This window comes from Dromiciops gliroides, chromosome 1 (genome assembly GCF_019393635.1).
Source record: "Dromiciops gliroides isolate mDroGli1 chromosome 1, mDroGli1.pri, whole genome shotgun sequence".
NCBI lineage: Eukaryota > Metazoa > Chordata > Mammalia > Microbiotheria > Microbiotheriidae > Dromiciops > Dromiciops gliroides.
Window position 1 is genome coordinate 20834695 of NC_057861.1, and position 25288 is coordinate 20859982.

Below are 25288 nucleotides of genomic sequence, written 5' to 3' on the forward strand. Positions count from 1 at the left end.
ACTTGACCTTTCCTCACCCTGACCCCAAGCCAGCTGTCTGAGCACTGTCATACTGCTTCTAACTAAGTATAATACATATCACATATAATACATATCACATAAACATACTAGAGAGTTATAGATTAAAGTGCTATGTGAGATCCAAGGGGGAAGGACCTGAGCAAAGAAAGGGGAAGAATTTGGGTAGGCTTCTCTGAAGAGGTATCATTTGAATTGGACTGTAAGTGATGGGTTGGGAGGGATCCAATCCCAACTGGGGAAGAGAGAGCCAGCACCCATTAGGGACTCAACAACTCAGCACATCAAATGGACAAGGGATTTGTTTGTTATTCAGTCTTTTTTTTTTTTCCAGTTGTGTCCAATACCATTTGGGGTTTTCTTGGCAAAGATACTCAAGTGGTTTGCCATTTCCTTCTCTGGTTCATTTTACAGATGAGGAAACTGAGGCAAACAGGGTTACATGACTTGCCCAGGGTCACACAGCTAATAAGTGTCTGAGGCCAGATTTGAACTGAGGAATTTGAGTCTTCCTGACTGCAGGCCCGGGACTCTGTCCACTGGGACATCCTGGACAAAGATTAAGTCGGGACAAAAGAATTAAACTGAAGCTCCTGGTAAACCTTTGCTGTTCTTACAAGCAATATTTAAGTATTCCAATTGTTCTAATAATTATTATAGACCCAGTCTTTGGGCTGAGAAGTAAAGGTTGGCATGGACTGCTCATTTTGCTGATTGAAAAATGAACATAAGTGAGGATATGCCTTTATTTGGGCAATAGGTTTGAAGTAATAATGAAAACAGTTTTCCTTGAATGACCTTTGAGTCCTTGAGTATTTGGAATTTGTTTTTTGTTTACTTAGTTGGGTGGTGTTTTTGTAGGAAGAGCATTGGTTCTGACTCTTCAAGCCTGGGTATCTATTTTCCTTGTGTAAGAAGGACACTCAAAGCCAAGTTTTGCCTTTCTATCAGGAAGTAGTTGTCCACTTGACTTGAAGGCCTGGACTTAAATCAGAACAAGATTTTTTTCTCTGGTTGTAATAGCTTATAACTGTAAACCACTAGTAAAAGTTAAATCGTCAAATATTCAGCCACAGAATGAACTCTCTTTTTTGTTTAACTTTAGTTTGCTGGATAAAAATGAACCTATTTCTATCAAATAAAATGAAACCAAATTATAGGTAAGAATGTGATTTATTTACATGCTCTTCTTGCTGGTTTTAGTTTTCTTTTTCCTTTAGGCAGTATTTGCATTTACTTCATTTTTGTTTCATGGAACCCTGGTTATCCACGTCCACCATACCTATGCCTTCTTCTGGGAGTCTTCTAGAAGCAGTGGAGAAGAACTGGATGAACAAGTGAGAAGTCCTGGGTTCAGACAGTATTGCTTTGGCCACTTGCTACTTAGGTTACCTTGGGCACATCACTTCTCTCTCTGAGCCCTAGTATCTTCATCTGTAAAATGAGGGGATTAACCTAGATAGAACTTGGATCTCTTACCACTGGAAATTTCTAGAATATTTCTGTTCTAAGAGGAAGCCAAACGCCAAATTGGGCAGCATGGTATAATGAATTTAGCATCCGGAGACCTAGATTCAGATTTTGACTTTGCTTCTGTCTGTGATCTTGGGTATGTTAACCTCTGTGGACTTTGGTGTTGTCTTCTGTAAATAAGCAGAGATGAGAATTGGGTGATCTTGAAGGACCCTTCCTGCTAGAAATCCTGAAAAGATACAATGTAAGTTCTCTGAAGGCAGTACTGGTTCATTTTTGTCTGCATCTTCTGCACCTAGCACAATGCCTTGAGCATAGTAAGCACTTAATGAATGCTTATTGTTTGATTGCTACAGTAAAGAGAATTAATGCTTCAAGTAATGGTCAAGTTGGGTCTGTTCTGATTCTCAGGTTCTGTCGAATATTGGTTAAGTGGAAGAGAGAAGTATTCATTAGGATAGATTCAAATAAAAAGTACTAGACACAACCCTTTTTCAATTAGTCGTTTTTTTTTTCAGGACAATGAGGGTTAAGTGACTTGCCCAGGGACACACAGCTAATAAGTGTCAGGTGTCTGAGGCCAGATTTGAACTCAGGTCCTCCTGAAACCAGGGCCAGTGCTTTATCCACTGTGCCACCTAACTGCCCCTCAATCAGTCATTAATGAAACTAAAATAAAAATTGGAACAAGTGTAGCACCCCTAAATATATATATTTGGTTTTTGTTTTTGTTTTCTTGCAGGGCAATGAGGGTTAAGTGACTTGCCCAGGGTCACACAGCTAGTAAGTATCAAGTATTTGAGGCCGGATTTGAACTCAGGTCCTCTTGAATCCAGGGGCAGTGCTTTATCCACTGTGCCACCTAGCTGCCCCCACCCCTAAATATTTTTTAACCAGACTCTGATATCGGTCCTGAAAAAATGGGCAAATCAAACTTCTGACATTTATTTGGGGCTTGCTATTGGTTGAATGGATGAATTCATTTCTAATGTCTTTCAGCCAGAATTATGAGAACTTAGTCACATGTGACTCATGGTGAGAAGTTTTCCCTTTTCCCTAGTGTAACATATGCTACCACATCACATATGGTCTTTTGGGGGAAAGAGAAATTAAGCACAGAGAACTCTGATTTGACATGTTATATGCTGGAAAGGAACTTGAGTTTTCAGCTTGAGTGTAAGTGAAAACTTTGAGTGGAGTGTCCCTGGTGCTGACCTTGTACACATTCTATCTGTGAGCTCCACACTTAGCTGCTTGAATGCCTAGATATGTAGAGAGCGACTTCTTAGCATCTGTTTAGGGAAGGCCTTTTTATTTAGAAAAAAAAAATTAACATTACAAACACATTAGCATCAAGACATTTTGAAAAGAATAATGAACTTCTAGGAATAATGTTTTCGAGTGCTTAGGTCAACCAGGCATTTTGTTGTTGGCTTTCTTTCTCTGCTTTGTTGGCGTGTGGTAACTTGAGGGGTTTTGGGGCCTTTGTGGGAAGGGAGTTTTGTTTGGTTGGTTTGGGGCTAATGGTATTTACTAAAGTAATTCTATGCTACTTTCATTTGAAGTTAATACTTCCTAGCCCTTGAGAAAAATGTATTGACTTGGGTCAGCCTGAAATCTCCTTTAGTGGGTTGGTTTAGGAAAGGCAAGATAAGACACCCATAGGCACTTGCACCTGTGGGAACCAATCGGAGTGTTAACAGGAAATACTTAAGCTTGCAAGGCTGACAGAAATGTGCAGTTCTCCGTGGGTGCTGTTTTTATCAGTAGTTCCTTATAAGGATTATTGAAGAGTTCCTTGTGGAGTTGTCTGTCGGTTTTTTGTTTGTTTTGTTTTGGGGGTTTTTTGTGCCTGTTTAATGGGGAATCATTTAACAATTTGACAAGTGGCCCATGAGAGCAGTTATTTTCATTCCCATCGGTGCCAAAGAACTGGTGAGTTACCCTTTTAGTCCGATTTCTCTCTCTTTCCTTTCTAACGTTTCTTTCTTTAGCATTCAGTGGGAATGCACTTCATTTTTTTTTTTTAATCAAGTTAGTATGTTTACCCATAATGATGTTATAGCTAGTGCTCCCACTGTTGTGGCCCTGGTCTAAGTCACTTTCAACTCCAAGAACATTTGGCAGAGTTCCTTCACTTGAGAGATTTCAGCTTTCCTTGAACAAGCTTGATTTTCCAAAAGGGCTTAGAGAATGAGATGAAGATGAATAATAACGTTGTAATGATAGAGGAAAGTTCTTTCTAGGATAATTCAATTTTCGGACTTGGTTTTCAAATAAATTTATTTAGTCTTCTCCGTGTGACCAGGAAGTAGTCGATTTGACACTCATTCGGAAAACTAAGCATTTGTAATAACTTCCTTTCTCTGGGTGAAGATGCTGGTAGCATGTGTTCATTCTTGCAGCTCAAAACTGAGTCGGGTTTTATACTGCATTAATGAAGAAGATACTCCCCTCCCCCCAAATTTTTTCTGAGAAAGTAATTTCTAGGTATATTTTATTAGCTGTATTGGCTAAATATTAGGAATTCTGATGTCTGCCATCCATACATATATGGAATGATCTGAAGTAAGTGACCATTTTAACTTTTCTGTTTAAAACTTCATATCTGATTGAGGTATGAGTCATTTCTGAATATTACTACTGAATAGGAGCAATTGACTCCATAAATTCCATTTAGTGAGTTTCAGGTTGGTTATGCCTTGAACTTCAAAGTCCAGTTGTGAATGAACAATTATTTATGTTCCTCATGGTTGTTGGTTTTGTTTTGGGTTTTTTTTTTTTTGCTCTTTCTAAACCAGCTTTCCCTTTTGTAAAATTTGATTTCTACCCACTTTTGTTTTATTTGTATAAAAGGAGTCATTTGTGTGTCTTAAATTGGACTTCATAATTCCATTGTAAAAGGTTAGAACAAAATTGTCAATGCATTAAAACACATTGCTGTCAAAGAGGCCAGTTTGTGCTGCTGGAAAATAGTTGTACTTATATGTGACAGCTTTGATGGGAGGATTTAAAAACCCACTGATCAAGCAAAACTTTGTCATAAATAACATTTCTCTGTTACCACTATGTCACATTGTTCAACCTTGATACCCTATAAAATACTTTCCAGTGGTTCATGGTGTTATACTTCCTTTACAAAAAGAGTTAATGAAGGGGCAACTAGATAGCACAGTGGATAAAGCACCCTCCCTGGATTCAGGAGGACCTGAGCTCAAATCTGGCCTCAAACACGTGACACTTAATAGCTGTGTGACCCTGGGCAAGTCACTTAACTCTCCTTGCCTAGCCAAAACCAAAACCAAAACAAAACAAAACAAAACAAAAAGAGTTAATGGGAGCAAAAAAAAAAAAGGTGGGGGGGGGGAGGAGTGATTTTCTACAGTAATATCAAGTTCAGTGTCAGGAATAGGAATCTAAGCCTATGATAAAAGCAAGGGGTCACATTTACATCCCACAGCATAACCTTTGTAGCACGGCTTTTTGGTTTTTAAATATGTTAACATCAAGTGGCATAGTGCAAAGCCAGGAAAACCTGAGATCAAGTCCCATACCCAACACATAATGGATGAGTCTTGGTCCTCTAGGTTACTCTCTAAAGGATTGTAGGTTATAGCAAAGGTATTAACCTCCACTACTGGAAGGAGAATCCTCAGCTGGGAATTCCCTATGCTAATAATATCATACGTCCAGTTCCGACCCATCTCCCAATATCAAACATTTCAGCAAAGGGTAACTACGTTAAGTGATGGAGATTCGAAGCAAAACAAAAGACACTGTCTACTCTCAAAGAGTCGAATGACTGAATACAAACTATATACAGGATATATAGGAAAAATACCAACCTAATGGGCACAGTGATGAAGAATAAGGTAGGAAAGTCAGGATTTTTCAAGTTCAGGTTTCCCACAGTGTGGATGTTATATAGTAAGCCCCCAAAATATTTTACAAACTAAAGGGGAGGGAGGGGGAAAACCTTCATAGCTCCTTTACTTCTTCAATTTGGTTCTTGGAACAAGGGAATTTGCTAATATCACAGAAATAGATAGTGAGTGGGCTTGCCTGTTTAGAATGTATGTTAGAAGTGTGAACGATACTATGCCTTACAAAACATCTGCATTTTTTTCACCCAAAGAACATTTACAACTGACGTTACTGATTTGTGGGTTTTGTTCCAAGGGTATAGGGAGAGGAAGTTAAAACCCTTTCATATTTACATCTTTGAGATGTCATGTCTCCTCACTTGTTTTCCTCTTTCTCATAGTCTGCATGCCCATTTTCTTGAGGTTTATGAAAGACTTTTAAAAACAGAAATTAGCTGAAGCACTCACTTCATAGACCAGAGAGATCTGTCATATGAGTATCTCTTTCAGTTTTATATTACCAAAGTGGATCTAACTGGAAGTTAGTTAGAGGCTGTTTATGGAGAAGCTGACTGTTGTTGTTTTTGTAGTGCAGAGGGGCTTCCCAGAAGTAACCATTATTGTTGGCTTGTAGGATGACTGAAAGAAGGGGAGAGGGAAAGATCCTATTGGCCCAAAAGGTTAGCGTGCCCTCATCCAAATTGCATACTCTTCTCCTTTAAATAGACTGATCGATTTTCTCCCAATATCTGCCAGTTCATAGTAGAGCTCACTGACACACGGCTGTGATCAAGTTTGGCATGGTCATTGCTTTCTGTTCCACAGGTTGGCTGTGACTAAGCTCAATCTAGATGGTCCTCAAAGATCTGCTTGGCTACATTGGACAGTAGGATGAGGCAGAGGCCATAGGTCAGCATAGACTAGATGTGTTGCATGAGCCAGATGGGGTGTGGAGGGGATGCATTCATTCCAATTTTAAGTGGACAAATCCTCTTATTCACTAATTAAACTACATTCTACAGGAATGTGAAGCATCAGGTTTCATTTACATAATTCATGCTTATTATGTTGTTCCTAGACACAAATTTATGGCTCTGGATTGTTCTGGTTTCAGGTTGAAAGTGAGTTTCTTGGTGTCGCAACATAAAAGGAAGTTTGATGGAGGAAATACAATCTTTCTGCCCAGATACTCAAAGAGGGAATTACAGCATGTAGTTATTATTAGAAATTTCAGTTCTTGTGAATGTTTTTGATAAGAAGAGAACTAGAGGGGGCTCGTTTCTATTTCAGGGTCACAAGGCCCTCTCTGGTCATTGGCTGACCCATGGTAAGTGCTTAATAAATGCTTGTTACAATTCATTGATTAGTTTATCCATGGTTTTTGTAATGTGGGCTTCCATTGAGTAGAAGTTAGAATATGACCACCAGTCTATTCTCCATAGGACCCCAGACAACCCAGTTAGTCTTGGCTCTGTTGTATTAACATTTCAAGAGGGCAGCTAGGTGGCACAGTGGATAAAGCACTGGCCCTGGATTCAGGAGTACCTGAGTTCAAATCCGGCCTCAGACACTTGACACTTACTAGCTGTGTGACCCTGGGCAAGTCACTTAGCCCCTGTTGCCCCGAAAAAAAAAAAAAAAAAGATTTCAATAGTATTCCTTTTGAAATGTCACCAGAGCATTGAGAAAGAGAGATCATAGGAATACTGTCAACTATGGTACATTTGGAAGACACAAAGCCCCCTCTTAATTTACAACAGCGTCAGACCTCTTTTGGAGGGAGGCCTCTAGGAAGAAGACCCCTTCCAACTCTAACTATATGATCCTACTCACTATCTGTGTGACCCTGGACAAGCCATTTAACCTCTCTCAGCCTCAGTTTCTTTATTTGTAAAATGAGGGGCGGTTAATCTTAGCGCTAAGTCTGTGATCATGTGACCCTACAATTTGCCCAGCTTGCTGCATTGCTGCCTTAAAAATACAAGTCATGACTCACCCAGTTCCAGGAAGGTTGGTCTCCTCTGCGAGGCTCATGGGGAGTCTAGGAATCCTCCTGCAATATAGGCCAGTAGGTACACTTTCTTAGGACTTGTGCAGGATAGACAAAGTCTTTGTTATGCCCTCAACAGTCTATTGGTTGGATGCTTAGTTGGCTGGCTATTTGTGGATTATCCAGGCTTTTTGACTGGGATTCATTGAGTTTGAACCCAGTTCTGCCAATCGGTGTGATCTTGGCCTAGTCACCTACTCAGCCTCAGTTTCCTCATCTGTGAATGGGAGCTGTAATGCTTGTACTGCATACCTTACATGGTTGTTGTTTTTGTTGTTTTTGTTTTTTTAGTGAGGCAAATGGAGTTAAGTGACTTGCCCAAGGTCACACAGCTAGTAAGTGTTTAAGTGTCTGAGGCCGGATTTGAACTCAGGTACTCCTGACTCCAGGGCCGGTGCTCTATCCACTGCGTCACCTCGCTGCCCCTTACATGGTTGTTGTAAAGATCAAATTGAAGTTATATGTATTACATAAATAAAAGCTTTCACATTACAGGAACTCTCATAAATTGTCTGCTAAGACATGGAGGGAACCAGTCTGCATGGAATGGAAGTTTTACCTACCCCACTGAAATAGCAAATTCTTGAAGCATGATGCCTGATTAGTATTGAGACTGTATTGTCTTTCTGGGTTTCATTCTGTTATCATTAGATTGTCAGCTCTTTGAGGGAAGGGACCATCTTTTGCCTCTTTTTGTATCCCAGCACTTAGCACAGTGCCTAGTACACACGGTAAGCACTTAATACACATTTTTTGATAGTTTGCTTGATTGGTAGTGACCCTAAATTATCTTTGTCAGCAGATCAGAAGTTTGGACAGGTCCCACAAAGCTAGAGAGGCTTCAAACAAGCAGCTAGGTGGTGCAATACATGGGGCACAGGACTTGGAGCCAGGAACACCTGAGTTCAAATCATACCTTGGATACTTACTTGCTGTGGGACCCTGTTATAGTCACTTTTCTTCTCTTAGCCTCGGTTTCTTCATCTGTAGGGTGAGGATAATAATGACTACCTCACCTGGCTGTTATGTGGATCAAATGAGATGATCCAGGTAAAACATTTTTCAAACTTTAAAGTGCTAGCTGATAATAATAATAATAATAACATACAGATAATAAACCAGGGATCAGTAATGTACAGATACAGGACATAACCTATATGTCTTCTGCCTGAGAACCAGTATGGCTTAGTATGGAAAAGCTGATCACCAGATTGACCTCAAAGTGAGGAATTTTTGTTGGTTACTCTTGTGTTTCCCAAAGACCATCTCCTAAGTCTTGCAGGCATTGTGATCAGCACTGGGAAAGGGACTAACTATACCAGCAGACTCACAAGACCTTCAAATATTGCTCCTGTCCTTTTCATTTTATTTTACTTTACTTTACTTTATTTTATTTTACTTTACTTTATTTTTTTGTTCTTGTCTCACATCTTTTTGTACATAATCATTCACAGCTCTATCAGAGAATGATTCCAGAAAGAGATAGTGTTTTGCATTACCCACAAGTCTCACTTGCATTCTTGTACTTCCTTTTATCCTGGAAAACATGGTGAAATATTCATTGGGGGCGGGGGTAGGAATCAGATGCATGTTTGTTTAAAGGAAATTTTGTTCACAGTTTAAGGAATAAATAAATTGGAAGGACTGGCAGGGATCAAATTTCATTTTAGGAACTGATCCTTTTAATTAAGAAAGGATTCCTTCACTTAACAGCTAAGCAAAGGCCAGTAACCTGTTTCCATGGGGTATGTGAGTGTTTTGTATTTTCTACATCCATCCTTTCTAGTCATTTCAATGGTAGCTATCTATTTTTCCTCTGAAGTGGGTCGCTAGCAAGCTACTTTCCAGGCTTTAAACCAGGGGTATCTCCCAAGATCTCACAGATCAGGTAACCCTTTCTGTTAAGGCTAAGGAGGTGAGGGGAAATATATACTAGGCTGGCAGCAAGAAAGGGGAGGCACCATCTCTGCTTTCACTAGTAAAGTCCCTGTGGAGGTTGCTCTGTCTTCATGTTTGCAACTTACCTTCCTATGGAAAGTGGCCCAATGATGTTCAAATGAGTAGTTGGCTCTTGCAACCAAGCCCCGCCTAAATTGGGGGAGGGGAGCAAATACTGGGTTTTGTGGAACTGAACCAGAATGAAGCCCTTGAATTCTAGCTCTAGCTCTGCTACTGAGACACACTCTATGACTCTGGGCAAGTCACATAACTTCTCAAGTTTCTCAGACGATCTTCTCTGATTCCCCCAGCTCTTTAAAAAAAAAAAACAAAATCTAGCAGTATCAATTGCATTTCCAACAAGCTTTTGAGTACTATAAATGTTGCTTCATTTGTGATAAACATAATAAAACTTGTTAGCTCCCTGTGAGGGACAGACTCTGAGAATGGCATTAAAGTTCAAAGATTCCCTAACTGGAGTTTGCCGGATTTAGACCTTAACAGTCATCAAGTCCAACCCCCTTATTTTATAGATAAGGAAACTGAGGCTGAGAGGAGCCACATATGGAGTAACAGGGAGACCTAGGAGTGCTCCTCCCAAACTCACTTCTTTTCTCACCGTGCCACATTGGACCCCTCTTGGTTGAACTTCTACCCTCCCACTCCCATAGATACCATGGAGCCATCTTTGACTAGTCCCATTCCTTTGCCTCCAATCAACCCCAAGTCTGGCACCATTTCCTTCTAATTATCTCTCACAAGGCATTTATAGCCTGTCCCTTCTCACTCCCACTGACCTTATCTTTTGGATACCCTTTGTCCTCCCCCCCCCCCCCCAGGCAGTCCAGCTTGCTTGCCATGGCCCAATTAACCTTGCTCAAACAGCCCTCCAGTGATGTCACTCCTTTATCAAAAACCTTTAGTGCCTCCTTTTTTTTTTTTTCCTAACAATATTAATTCTCAACTTCCTGCCTGCTCTAAGACCTTCCATAACCCGGCCCCACCCTACCTGTCTAACTTCATTTTCCATTATCTCTCAACTGTGCCTCTTCCTTTTTAGTCCACAAATGCTCATTTCAATGAAGGTAGACTGGTGTGGTGGAGAGAGTGCTTCAATTTGGAATCAAGAATACTGGAGTTCAAATCTCATCTCAGAAAGATATTTAGCTGATAGCTGATCTTTGCAAATCACTCAATGCTCTATACATCAACTACTCATCTATAAAAGGACCAGGTTGGATTTGATAACCTCCGAGGTCCTTTTTAGCTCAAAATCTCTCACTTCATGATCCTTGACCTCCATTCCTTTGCTCACATTGTTCCTTCCCCTCATGCTTCATTCCTGCCTTTTTTAAGATCCTATCTGTACTTCAGGCATAGTGCTTCAAATCTTCAGGAAGCCCCATTTGGGAGTTGGGTAAAGAGGAAGCAGGGTCCCATACCCCAAGACTCCTTGCTCACTTTCTCCCCTGAACCTGGCTAACCCTCAGTCTTATAGCACATAATTAGCATTTAATTACATATTGTCTTATATTACACTCGGTTATTTCCTGTGTTAGCCTTTTCTTCCCAACTAGCTTGCAAGCAAAATTCTGGAGGGAAGAGTTCCTGTCTTATATGTGGTATTCTTCATAGTTCCTAGCTTAATACTGGCTTACTCCATTATAAGGCAGGGAAGGAGGGTAAAAACTAGTCCCAATGTGGGCAGGAGTTTGTTTATCCTGCTTATCAGAAGCCAGAATCAACATTTCTAATGGTTTGAAATAACCCTTCATGTTTCTCCAATTTGGGAAAGGACAGTTAACCTCCATTTACAGGTAGGTAAGGCTATCTGCAGATCAAACCATTTGGAATGGTCACAGGGCTAGGGAAAGGAACTGGACCTGTAATTTCAATGATATAAGGAAACTCCCTCCAAAAAAGAAACCAACCCCTCTGACTGATGCAGGTCAGCACCTTCTATGCAACTGATAGCAACAGCATCAGCAACTAGAAGATTCTAATGAAGAGACATGATTACTGTATTTCCTTTCCTTTCCTTTTTAAAATTTTTTTTGCAGGGCAATGAGGGTTAAGTGACTTGCCCAGGGTCACACAGCTAGTAAGTATCAAGTGTCTGAGGTCGCATTTGAACTCAGGTCCTCCTGAATCCAGGGCTGGTATTTTATTCACTGCGCCACCTAGCTTCCCATTTATTTCCTTTTCTTTAGCAAATATATAAAATGATATTTTCTGGAGCTCTTTTTACTTTTCTTTAATTCAATCAGCATTTTTAAGTACTTGCCATGTACCAGGCACAATCATAAATTCTAGATTTCCAAAGAAAAAAATGAAGTAGCCCCTACCCACAAGGAGTTTACATTCTATTAAGGAGGAACTCTGCATAGAAGTACAGTGATCCCTTCCACAGTGCGACTTTCCTCATCATGGTTTCCATTTATCAAGGGAGGGTCGGCATAAAAAAATTAAATGGGAATTTGGGGGGAGTTTTCTTTTCCCTTTTTTTTTTTTTTTTGGTGAGGCAATTGGGGTTAAGTGACTTGCCCAGAGTCACACAGCTAGTAAATATCAAGTGTCTGAGGCCAGATTTGAACTCAGGTCCTCCTGAATCCAGGGCCAGTGTTCTATCCACTTGGGGGGAGTTTTGCAGAAGCCACAGACACACAAATGCCAGCAGATGACACAGAAAAAGCTTAGAAACTCAGAAATGCATAAAATATATGTATAGAATTGTATAATATCAATGTATTTTTCCTTTAATACCAGAATAATCCAGTCTTCTCCTCTGGTATGAAGAGAAGGCCAAAAAATTTTACATAGATTTTTCCAGATTGCAGGGGATGCTGTGCCCCTAAGACCGCTATGTGAAAAGGATAACTATAATTAGAGTAAATGTTTGCAGAGTCATTTGGGTGTAGGAAGAACACTAACAACTGAGAGAATCTGGAACAGAGTCTTCTTATGAGGTGATACTTGATAGAACACTGGGCTTGGAATTAGGAAGACTCATCTTCATGGGTTCAAATCCAGCCTCAAGTACTTCCTAGTTGTGTGACCCTGCACAAGTCACTGAACCCTGTTTGCCTTGGTTCCTCATCTGTAAAATGAGCTGAAGAGGGAAATAGAAAACTACTCCAGTGTCTTTGCCACGAAAACCCCAAATGGGGTCACAAAGAGTCAGATACAACTAGGCAATAATAACAACAACAACGACAATAATAATTAAGGGAGCTAGGGGATCCTAGAGGCAGAACTGACTAGGGAAAACATCCTGGTATTATCAGCTATTTGGATCAAGTTTTTGGTTAAGAGTTTGTTTTGAATTCATATAGTTTTTTACTTTTCTCTAAACTTCACTAAATAAGAAACATAAATAATGCATTATGTCTAGTACATTTTAGCTGAAGTGTCTTAAATTATAATTATGAATGTAAAAATTCATTTATTTAATCAACACATATTTATTGGATAATCACAATGCATACAGCACTGTGATAGGTGCCATGGTGATCAAAGACTTGGTAACCACTCTCAAGCTTCTTACTGCCCTCACTCAGTCAATAAACATTTATTATTAAACACTGACTGTGGGGCAGCAAGATGGTGCAGTGGATAAAAGCACTGGCCCTGGCTTTAGGAAGGATCTGAGTTCAAATCCAGCCTTAGACACTTGGCACTTACTAGCTGTGTGACCTTGGGTAAGTCACTTAACCCTCATTGCCCAGAAAGAAAAAGAAAAGAAAAAACACAGACTGTCCTAGTCACTCTGATAAGCAGATTAATCAAAGTGATGGGAAAAAAAAAAGAACAAAGTAATGGTGCATAAAAACTAAAAATGCAAACTGGTGGATTTCTATTTGGGTATTTATTTTGAGTATTCCCTAACAGTCTCAAATACCTTGCATTTGAGTCTACATGATACCAAAGACCCAAATGGGGAAAAAATTTTAAATTAAAAAATTTTAAAATATAGTTTCTATTACATAAAACATCAATATTTTGAAAGGAAAAATTCAGATTTGATAGAAGGCTTTGATTTTTGTCCAGTCGCTTAAGACTGCGTGTTGATAGAAGCAAAAGAAAGGGCCCCGGGCCCCTATTTTAATTGTTATTCAATATTATGATAGTGCTATGAAAAGTAAGTTTCTCCACTTAAGACATCTTTTCTGTTTGCCCCCCATTTTCCTACAAGAGCCCCATATTTCTAAAATGGGCTTAGAATGTTCTAATGGAGAAAACAATTAAATTAGGATTACAGAAGACTTGGTTTCTATTCCTGGTTATGTCTCAAGCTTTGCATGTGACCTTAGAAAAATTGCTTAACCTTTCTGAGTCTGGAAAAAGGGAATGGGATTTATTCCATTTTGTGTTTTAAGGATAGTATCAGGATTAGGCTTAAAAGTATTAATACACTGTGAGTGCTTCCATATCGTCTGCAATATAACGACTAGGTGATATTCATTTATTCTAATATAACTTCTTTTCATTTCTGGATGATTGGATAGAAACTCAGTGTGAAATTATGAAGACACTCGATTCTACTTTTTTAGATACATATAATTAAATTAGCATCCTGCTTCATATCAAATTATTGATTTGAAGTAGTAGAACTTTTTCTCAAGGGACCTGATTTTTAATTAGGCACTGCAGGTCAAATTATTTTAATATAACAATAAATAAAGTAAATAATAAGTAAGTAATAAGTAACACACACAATATAAGTAAAAAAAAAATCCCACCTATATTGACATTAAGATACACATGTCTTTTAATTTATAAATAAATGTGAAATCATAGAAGCTTAGTCTTAGGATGAATTTTAGGATTTTAGTTTTAGGATGAATTAAATGGTGTAGTCAGCTGATCAGTGGATGAAGGTGCATTTATTAAGCATCAACTGTGTTCTGGGTACTGTGCTAGGAGTTGGGGATACAAAGATAAAAACAAAACAGTCCCTACTCCTAAAGAGTTAATATTCTATTCTTTTCTATCACTTCAGTTGATTAAAAAGTTCTTCCTTGTCTTGAATCAAATGATGACGTCTGCTATTGCTACCTCGATAACTACATAAAATAATTATCCAACATGGCATTCACTGCTCAATCCTCCACAGTACAGTTTGCAACCTCCTGACTGAACCGAATGACTTTCTTCAGAGTTACCAGTGACTTCTTAATTGCAAAATCTAATGGCTTTTTATTTCTGAATCGTCATGATTCTGAAGCCCTTGACTCTGCCCAACACTCTCTCTCTTCTGGGAGAGTCTCTCCTCGCTGGACTTTGGGCACTGTTCTCTCTTGCTTGCTCCTACCTGACCACTCCTCATCCTTTGCCTATCTAAGCAGGAATGTCTTCCAGGCCCTCTTGCTCCTTCTCTTTTCTCTCCCTGGATGACCTCACCAGCTCTCTTGGGTTCAATGACTCCCATATCTAGTCTCTCTTCTGACCTCCAATCCCACAACACCAAATGACCGTTGGGCATTTCAACCTGGATTTCCTTTAGGCATATCAAACCCAGCATATTCCAAACAGAACTCATTATCTCTCTGTCTCAATTACCCACCCATGTACAACTCTTCCCTATTACTGTCCAAGACACAAAAGGAGGGGAAGGCAATAAACATTTATTAAGTACCTACTATATGATGTCTATCTCGCCACTGGACCTGAAATCCAATTCACTGTAAAATATGACACTGGGCAGCTAGGTGGCACAGTGGTTAGAGCACCAGCCCTGGATTCAGGAGGACCTGAGTTCAAATCCGGCCTCAGACACTTAACAATTACTAGCTGTGTGACCTTGGGCAAGTCACTTAACCCCAATTACTTCACCCCCCCAAAAAAAAAATTTAAAAAAAAATGGGGCAGCTAGGTGACACAGTGGATAAAGCACTGGCCCTGGATTCAGGAGTACCTGAGTTCAAATCCAGCCTCAGACACTTGACACTTACTAGCTGTGTGGCCCTGGGCAAGTCACTTAACCCCCATTGCCCTGCAAAAAAAAAAAAAAAGACATGACATCACCTGATGTCATGGTCCTCTTTGAGAACAAAGGATAAACAACAACAACAACAACAATGTGCCAGGCACCGTGCTAAGCGCGTTACAAATACTATCTCATTTGATCCTCACAACAAATTTGGGGTTTTATGTGCTGTTATTATTGCCACTTCTACAGTTGAAGAAACTAAGGTAAACAGAGGCTAAAGTGACTTGCCTAGGGTCACACAGCTAGGAAGTATCTGAGGCCAGATTTCAATCCAGATCTTCCTGACCACAGTCAGTGGTCTATCCACTGTGTCAGCTGGTTGCACCACCCATCATCTTTCCAACCACACAGGTTTAGAACCTCAGGAGCATCCTTTACGTGCCGTATAGATTCAGACAGTTGCCAAATCTTGTTGCTTCTTTCTCTACAGTTTTTCTCTTATGTATCATCTTTATACTCCTCAGCCCTCACCAAAGTTCAGGTCCTCATTATCACCTCCCATCTGTCCTGTTGCTGTAGCCTCCTAATTGTTCTATTTCCCTCACGCCTCTTGGCCACAAAGCTACCTTTGTAGAGTTTTTTGTAGATCTATTTTGGAACTAATAAATAGCTTGAGTTAAGCAGTTTGAAAAAAGAAAATATCGATCTCTGTGTCCTATTAATTATTTAGGAATGCTATTCTTTTAGCTAATATATGCAGCATGCCTTTAAATATGCTTTTAAATATACTATACAGAAATTGGTTTGAAAATAGTTTTAGCATATTATAGTAGCATATTTTAGTACACAGAATAGAAAGTTCAAGTCCAAGCATTTCTTCTGCTAATTATTTTAAACAATATACTCTTTAAAGAAGGGAAATTAGGTGGTTCAATGGATAGGGCATCTTGCCTGAAGTCGGGAGGACCTGAATTCAAATCTGGACTCAGACGTTTACTAGCCAGTGTGAACTTGGGCAAGTCACTTAACCCCGTTTGCCTCAGTTTCCTCATCTATAAAATGAGCTGGAGAAGGAAATAGCAAACCACTCCATTATCTTTGCCAAGAAAACCCCAAATGGAGTCATGAAGACTCATGACTGAAACCAACATGACTAAAAAAAACTATTGAGTTGACTCTTCAAAGATGTTGGTGGTGGGCATTCAAGTACAATAATTGCTTTAAAGATTAACTCATAATCAAGAACTCCCCCACACACACACCTGGCAGCTCCCAGTCCTTCTTATCTGGCAATTTTAGGACTTTGGAGGAATGGAAAAGAAGCCCCTCAATCAATTTGATTCACTGAGCTTTTTTTTTTTTTTTTTTTTTTTTTTGGTGAGACAGTTGGGCTTAAGTGACTTGCCTAGTCACACAGCTAGTAAGTGTTAAGTGTCTGAGGCTGGATTTGAACTCAGGTCCTCCTGACTCCAGGGTCAGTGCTCTATCCATTGCACCACCTAGCTGCCCCAAAAAGTAGGTTATCTCCTCATTATCTTTTTTTTTTCAGGGCAATGAGGGTTAAGTGACTTGCCCAGGGTCACACAGCTAGTAAGTGTCAAATGTCTGAAGCTGGATTTGAACTCAGTTCCTCCTGAATCCAGGGCTGGTGCTTTATCCACTGCACCACCTAGCTGCCCCCTCACTGAGCTTTTAAAAAAAATTTTTTTAGTTCACATTTTTTATTTCTGGCAAGAGTTTTATTTACAAATTTTTCTTTCCCCTGAACTACCCAGAGAGTTCTACTTATCACAAAGAATAGAAAAGAGAGCAGACCCATATGTGTAGCAAGTCTGACAACACGTACATATATAGAGGAGATTGTTACTGTTAACATTGCCTAATTATTTTACTTTGTTACAAGAGTCACAGAGTGGGGTAAGCTGAGATGTTTATACTGTTAAAAACAAAATATTGTCAACAAAATTTTAAAAACTCAAGCCTATATAGGTAAGAAAAAGTAAATACCATTAAGTCCTTCCCTTGCCTTTAGAAGTCAGCAGGTGGGGCAGCTAGGTGGCACAGTGGATAGAGCACCGGCCCTGGAGTCAGGAGTACCTGAGTTCAAATCCAGCCTCAGACACTTAATACTTACTAGCTGTGTGACCCTGGGCAAGTCACTTAACCCCAATTGCCTCACTAAAAAAAAAAAAAGAAGAAGAAGAAGTCAACAGGTCTGGCCTGACACTACTTTGTATCCGGTGGATAAATATGTACAAAAATTAATCCTCAATAATAGTCAAGCCCCTTGTTCTAGAGTAGATTGAAAAAATATATGTCATATTCTTCCTGCTCATGAAAGTTATTCAAAATTCGCTTAAACGAGCACTTATTAAGCTCCTCTTATATACCAGGTACTCAGCCCAAATCACTTTTTGGTGACTCACTTAACACATTGACTCCAGATTTCCTTCCAGTCATACCCTCCATTACAGCTTACCAGCTGTAAGATTGATTTCTGGAGCTGCTGCTTAGGCCTCCTTAAATTGGCTGGAGGAAGAGCTTCATTACACTATGATGTTCTTATAGAGAGTATTTTACTGCCAAATCATTAAGTACTTGCTTGAGTATTATTGAGGATTAATGTTTGTACGTATTTATCCACCAGATACAAAGTAGTGTCAGGCCAGACCTGTTGGCTTCTAAAGGCAAGAGAAGGGCTTAATTGTATTTACTTTTTCTCACTTATATAGGCTTGGGTTTTTAAAATTTTATTGACAATATTTTGTTTTTACAATATAAACATTTCAGCTTACCCCTGCTCTGTGACTCTTGTAACAAAGTAAAATAATTAGGCAATGCTAACAATAACAATCTCCTCTAAAAGTCCATGCAGCAGCCCATATCTAACTGTGGCACCCCCTCATCCTCTCTGTTTTTAATTTATTTTTAACAGAAATCTATTTTCTCTCCCACCTACCCTTATATCCATTGAAAGAAGTGGGGAAAAAAAAAAGATAATGTCCTTGCAACAGACAAAGCAAACTCCCTCATAGCCTATATACAAAATTTGGGGGAGGAGGTATTTCATTCTGCCCCCTAAATGGATCACCTGTTTGTCAGGAAGTAGAATTGTCTCCTTAATAATTGGTCCTCTGGAATCTTGACTGGTTATTGCATTGATTATATGTTGTGTTGTGTTGTATGTTATGTTATGATGTGTTGTGTTGTATAGCATCATGTGATATGATATGACATGATATGATGGGTTATGCTATATCTTACAACTTTCAAAGCTGTTTGACTTTCCAGTGTTATTATTATTGTATAAATGGTTCTCTCAATTCTGCTCATTTCATTCTTCAACAGTTCATATAAGTCCTCAGAATTGTTCGTTTTTATAATATTGATGTTAGAGTGTAAATTGTTCTCCTCGTTCTTCTTACTTTACTCTGTAAGAGTTCACTGAAGTCTTTCCATATCTCTTTGAAATCATCTATTCCTCATTTCTTATAGCACAATAACACTCTCCATTAATTATTCAGACATTCCTCAGTTGGTGTGCAGACCTTTAGTTTCCAGTTTTTTGCCACCACAAAAAGAGCTACTATAAATATTTTTGTACATAAAGGACCTTTTTCTCTTTCTTTGATGCCTTTTCAGCATAAACTTAACAGACCTATAGCTGGATCAAAGGACACTTACTATTAAGTAACTTTCTGGTTTTAATTCCAAAATGCTTTCTAGAATGGTTGGCCCCAGTCACAGCTCTGCCCACAGGGCATCAATAGCCAACCAACATTTGTCATATTTCTTTTTTTGTCATTTTTGCTGATCCTGATGGGTGTGAGGTAGAATCTCTGAATAGCTTTAATTTGCTGTCTGATTAGTAGTGATTTTGGAGTGGTGGTTTGTTTTTCATATAACTATAGATATTCTGAGGTTTTTCCTTTGAAAAGTGTCTGTCCATATCCTTAGACCATTTATTAATTGGAGGATGATGCTTATTCTCATAAATTTGAATCTGTTCCTTATATATCTTAGGAAGGTGACCTTTTTTGAAAAGACCTTACTGCAAATATTTTTCCCCAATAAATTGCTTCACTTTTAATCTGAGTTTTATTAGATTTGTGCAAAAATATTTTAGTTTTATTTAATCAGAATTATCATTTTGATTTTAAGGGATCCTTTCTATTTCTTGTTATTCATGATCTTTTCTCCTATTCATAGGTGCAATAGGATTTTTTTCTTAGTTTTTCTCATTTGTTTATGATTAGACTTAGACTTAAATTCAGTCTTACTATCTGTGTGACCCTGAGGCAATCACTTAACCTCTGTTTGCCCTAGTTCCCTCTCTATAAAGTAAGGATAATAACAGCACTTACCTCATGGGATTGCTGTGGCAATCAAATGACATAATATAATTGTAAAGTGCTTAGCACAGTGCCTGGCTTATAGTAAACACTATATACATGTTAGCTACCATCATGATCATCATTACCAAGACCATCATCATTAGACTGTGAGCTTCTTAAGGACAGGAAGTGTCCTTTGCTTTTTTTGTATCCCCAGGGCTTCACACAGTACTTGTAACATAGTAGGTGTTTAATAAATGCGTATTGACTGACTGATGTGACCTTTCATATCTAGGTCACATATCTACTTGACAAAAGCAGATGAGAAAGTTGGAGAGCAGTGTGGAAAAAATTAGACTAATACCTCATGTTCAGTTATTTTAGTCATGTCCAACTCTTCATGACCCCATTTAGGGTTTTCTTGGCAAAGATACTGGAATGGTTTCTCATTTCCTTCTCCAGCTCATTTTACAGACCCAATGCAAAGAAGATTAAGTGACTTGCCCAGGGTCACGCAACTAGGAAATGTCTGAGGCTGGATTTGAACTCAGAAAGACAAGCTTTCATGACTCGAGGCCTGACGGTCTGTGCACTATGGCGCCACCTACCTGCCTCTAATACCTCATAGCTTATACCAAAAAGGCTCCAAATAGATGTGACCTATTTGTCACTGTTTCTCCTTTCCTTGACCCTCATCTACTATAAAGAAGAATAAGTTACCCAACTTTCCCTGACCCTCACTATCACCTTGCCCACCTTCCTCTTATGGTTCATACTTATCCGTGTCCTTTGGAGTTCATTTTCAACTTTCAAATTCTTTGGAAATGGACTTTTATTAAGGACCATCTCTATGGGCAGTTAGACAATTGGGTAGAACATAGAATCATAGAGTTAAAGCTGGCAAGGACCTAAGAAACCATTTGGCCTATTGCCCTTGTTTTATAAATAAGGAATTGAGGCCTAAAAGCCCAAGCAAGGATTCTGAGAACCTTTGATGCCAACATCAGCGCCTTCCCCCAAGTACCAAGCTGCCTCTCCAAACAACTGCTGCAGATGAGATGATGGATATGTTAAGAAAGTGAACCTCTGCTACAGCCATCCAGTTAGTGCGCACCATGTGGCCACCATCCCTAAGCCTGTCTGTCTGTCTTTAGCTGATGTAGGATATTTGTATCCTCTTAGAAATCATTATCTCATCTTGTTGAGAACGGACTCAGAGGAGTAGACATTCCTCTACTTTGAGGAATTCAGTCTATCATCAAGTGGAAATTCTCTAAGACTGGCTGCCATTTACATAGGGGTTGAAGGCTTGCAAACACTTGAACCTGCATTTTCTCACTTGAGCCTCACAATAGCTCAGTGACATAGGTACTGCCATGGTGTTTATGCCCATTTTTGATATGATGAGACAGAGAGGTCAAGCAAGTTGGACTGGGTCACACAGCTAATAAGGTTCCCAAAGCAGGATACAAACCAAGTTTCTCCAGATTCCAACCCCAATCCTGGAAATAGAGTTGCTCAGTTAGATAGTTGATCCTAGAAAGAGGATTTGCATCATCATTAGGCTAAGCTGAGTACATCTCCTGGGAGAGTTTGCTCCTGGGCCCAATACTGTTTAATATTTTCATTAATAGGGAGCAGCTAGGTGACGCAGTGGATAAAGCACTAGCCTTGGATTCAGGAGTACCTGAGTTCAAATCCAGCCTCAGACACTTGACAGTTACTAGCTGTGTGACCCTGGGCAAGTCACTTAATCCTCATTGCCCTCCAGGAAAAAAAAATGAATATTTTCATTAATGACCTAGATGATGGAAAAGAATCCACTTATATTTGCTGGTGACAATCGGCCAACACCTTGGAGAACCAGATTCAAATATAAATTAACCTTGAGTAGGAGACGGCGTGTATAGGTATTAACCAGTAGGAGCTCAGTTAGGACATGAACAGGGAAATGCAACTAGAGGACAAAACCAGCCATGCCAATATGTAAGATGGAGCTGCTCTGAGTTTGAAAAATCATGGCAGAAAGAGATCTCTAGGTCAGTGAGTTGCCGGTCAGTCAACAAGCATCTATCAAGCATGGCTTGGTCTGTGCTAGGCACTATGCCAATCCCTGGTGATACAAAGAAAGGCAAAAACACTGTCCTTCCTCAAAGAGCACAAGTTTTCATGGGGGAGACAACAATCACCGTGTCTATGCAAGATACATAACGAGTATGTGAAAGGTAATCACAGGGCATCATGGGAGAGGAGCCTGTTGTTCATCCTTTTTTTTTTCCAAGAGGATCATTGACATCAAAGCCCAATGCACCCTGGGAGGAATCCAAGGAAACAAAAGCAAGTGGAGGTGAGAAGGAAAAGCATTCCAGCCCAGGGGAGGGGAGGGGAGGGGAGGTGGAGAGACAGGCCCAGAGGATAGAAATGAAGTCTCATGTGTTAAGAAGAGCAAGTCATTGGTGTGGCCTGACCATAGAGTATATGGACGAGAGGTGTGGGTAAGAAGGGGGCCAGACTGCAAAGAGCTTTCAATGCCAGAGGACAATATATTTAATACTGGACATCATAGTGAACCCCTGGAGCTCCTTTGGACATTGAATGTGGGCAGTGATGTGGTTGGATCTGAGCTTTAAGAAAATCCTGTTGGTAACTGAGTGAGAGAATAGATTGGAGCACGGAGAATCTCGAGGCAGGGAAACCAACTAGAATGCTGTTGGAATAGTCTGAGCAAGAGGTCATGAGGACCTGAATTAAAGTGGTAATCATGTGAGTGCGGAGAAGGGACCATCAAATAAGAAGGTAGAAACAACAGTGCCATGGTCTCAAAGATGATTGAGCCTTTGAAAGAGCTTGGATGGATACTAACTGCAAGGCTTATTCTTGTGTCAAAGAGGCTTAGAGCTCCAAACAACTATTTGGTGGTAGCTACTTTGGGAAAAAAAATTTCAACTCCCCACCCCTTTTTCCCCCAGTGGTATAAAAATATGGGTCACTATGGAATTCAAATGTTTGAACCAACGCCTACCTATCTTGTCATTCATCACATCTGAGAAAAGTCAGGTAGGGAGATTCCCTCTCTCATCAAAATGTGAAGATAGTAGTACTGAGTTACCAGGTGCCACCTGCATTGTCTCACCTGTAAACCTGTGAACTAGCCATGAGCCAAGAAAGATGAATGATGGCATTGATTGGCCAACATGCAACTGTTCCAAAGGCAGATGTGTATGTTGGGTTTGCGTGTCCATAAGATGAATCTTTTTTGTGCTTAGTGGATCTGCCTCTCATAAAATATGGTGCGCTTCTGGGTTTTTTTAAGTACCTAGAGACTCACTTATCAGAAGTATGAGGTATTCCATACAAAGGAGAAAGGCTGAAAAAATATTCGGAGACAAATAAAAGAGTCACCAAGTCTGGAAGACTAAAGGAGTCAAAAATAAGATAGTGCATGTGAGTGAATAAAGCTCCTTTTTAAAAGCAACTTATTGGGGCGGCTAGGTGGCGCAGTGGATTAAGCACCGGCCCTGGATTCAGGAGTAACTGAGTTCAAATCCGGCCTCAGACACTTGACACTTACTAGCTGTGTGACCCTGGGCAAGTTACTTAACCCCCATTGCCCCACACACACACACAAAAAAAGCAACTTATTAACAATCACTAAGAAGCATAGTAGATTGAGCACTGGGTCTGAAGTCAGGAAGACTCATCTTCCTGAGTTCAAATCCAGCCTCAGATGCTTCCTTATTGTATGACCCTGGGCAAGTCAAATGCTTTCTTATTGTATGACCCTATTTGCATCGTTTTCTTGATTTTGAGGGCAGCTAGGTGACATGGTGGATAGAAAGCAGGGCCTGGAGTCAGGAAGACTCATCTTCCTGAGTTCAAATCCAGCCTCGGACAGTTACTAGCTATGTGACCCTGAGCAAGTCACTTTACCTTGTTTGCCTCAGTTTCCTCATTTGTAAAATGAGCTGAAGAAAGGAAATGGCAAAACCACCCCAGTATCTCTGCCAAGAAAACCCCAAATGGAGTCACAAAGATTCAGACTCAACTGAAGAATAACTGAACAACAACAAAAACTTCCACTGTAAAATAGGTATAGTAATAGCACCTGCCTTCCAGGCTTGTTGTGAGGATCAAATGAGATAATAGTCATAAAAAGTGCTTAGCACAGTGCCTGGCACATACTAGGCACCATATAAATCTTATAGCATCCATTTCCATCTCCCTATGAGATATTTTTCTTAACTGGTTCAGGGGACGTGCTTTATTTGGAGAATTGGGGATTTGTTGGGAATTAATTGCTGTGTCCAAAAAGAAATGTTTCGATAATTTTTTTAAATCAGAGGTGATATTACCATCTAGACATTTCAAACAAGAAATCATCAATAAAAAATATTAACCAACATGTGGCTTCATCTAGAAGGTTCTCTAAATTATTACATTTTCAGTACTCAGAAAAAATCAAGTCCTGGGTAGAACTGGAAGATTTTACCCCCAATCACGTGATAGAGAGAAAGGCTAGAATTCAGCCATTCCCAGTCCTTTCTTGCATTTTACAAGACTATCGGCTGTTTGTTTTTTTTAATAGTATTTTTTCCCCAATTATATGTGAAGATAGTTTTCAACATTTGTGATTTGGGGTTTTGGGGTTTTGTTTTTGTTTGTTTTGTGTTTTTGGTTTTGTTTTGGTTTTTTTGGCCGGGCAATGAGGGTTAAGTGACTTGCCCAGGCTCACACAGCTAGTAAGTGTCAAGTGTCTTAGGCCAGATTTGAACTCAGGTCCTCCTGAATCTAGGGCTGGTGCTTTATCCACTGCCCCACCTAGCTGTCCCTGTCAACATTTGTTTTTATAAGATTTTGAATTTCACATTTTTTCTCCCTCCCACCTTCCCTTCCATCCCCTCTCCCCAAGACAACAAGCTACCTGATATAGGTTATGCATGTGCAATCATGTAAACATTTTTCCTCATTAGTCATGTTGTAAAAGAAGAAATGGAACAAAAGGGAAAAGCCACCAAAAACCAAAGAAAGTAAAAACAGTTTACATTCATTGATCTTATCAGATGGTCTTCTTTAAGCATTTATTTCAAGCTGAAATTTTTGATTTGTGAAGCTCATTCCAAGGCAGGTTTTTCACATGGTGGTTTACTTTGAGATTACATGTAAAGTGCTTTGCAAACCTTCAAGTATCATATAAATGCATATTATTATAAGGATTACATTTTATTATACTCCTGCCACAGTGTCATCTGTGGAATAGATATTGAATATAGATTCATCAATTCTAGCAAGCCTTTCAAGGCTTTTGTTGACAGGGTGATGTGCTCCAGGACTTTGGATCTGTCCTGACTGAGTTAGGTTTTCACTCAAAGATTGTACCTCTGGTTCAGTGCTATCTGGAAATTACCCACAGGCCACTGAAGAAGCCAGTACGTAAAACACACACACACACACAGACACAGACACAGACACAGACACAGACACACATACCAGTACAAACTGGTCCACAGAGAGCTCTTTGTTACCAGCAGAAAACCCCAGGATCTCTAAGCCCTTAAAATGTCCTAGAAAAATATTAACACCTGTTTGTATTGTTGGTGGGACTGGTGGTACTCAGACCTTATTTCTTATTTTAGATAGCTAATTGAAAATATCCCACATTTATTATGCTGTTGGGGAACATTTC

General features: G+C 39.6%; 1 protein-coding gene across 2 annotated transcripts in view; it reads left to right on the top strand.

The window, feature by feature from the left end:
- The window catches only part of TAOK3 (TAO kinase 3), a 247833-nt gene that overhangs the window by 14253 nt on the left and 208292 nt on the right, over positions 1-25288 (top strand). Inside the window, exon 1 of one of the 2 annotated variants that reach the window (XM_043986743.1) lies at positions 3380-3426. The exons of the other annotated variant lie outside the window; for it this stretch is intronic. The gene's annotated coding sequence lies outside the window, so the exon portion shown is untranslated. Of the gene's footprint in view, positions 1-3379; positions 3427-25288 lie in introns of those variants that run through there. 2 annotated transcript variants of the gene reach the window in all.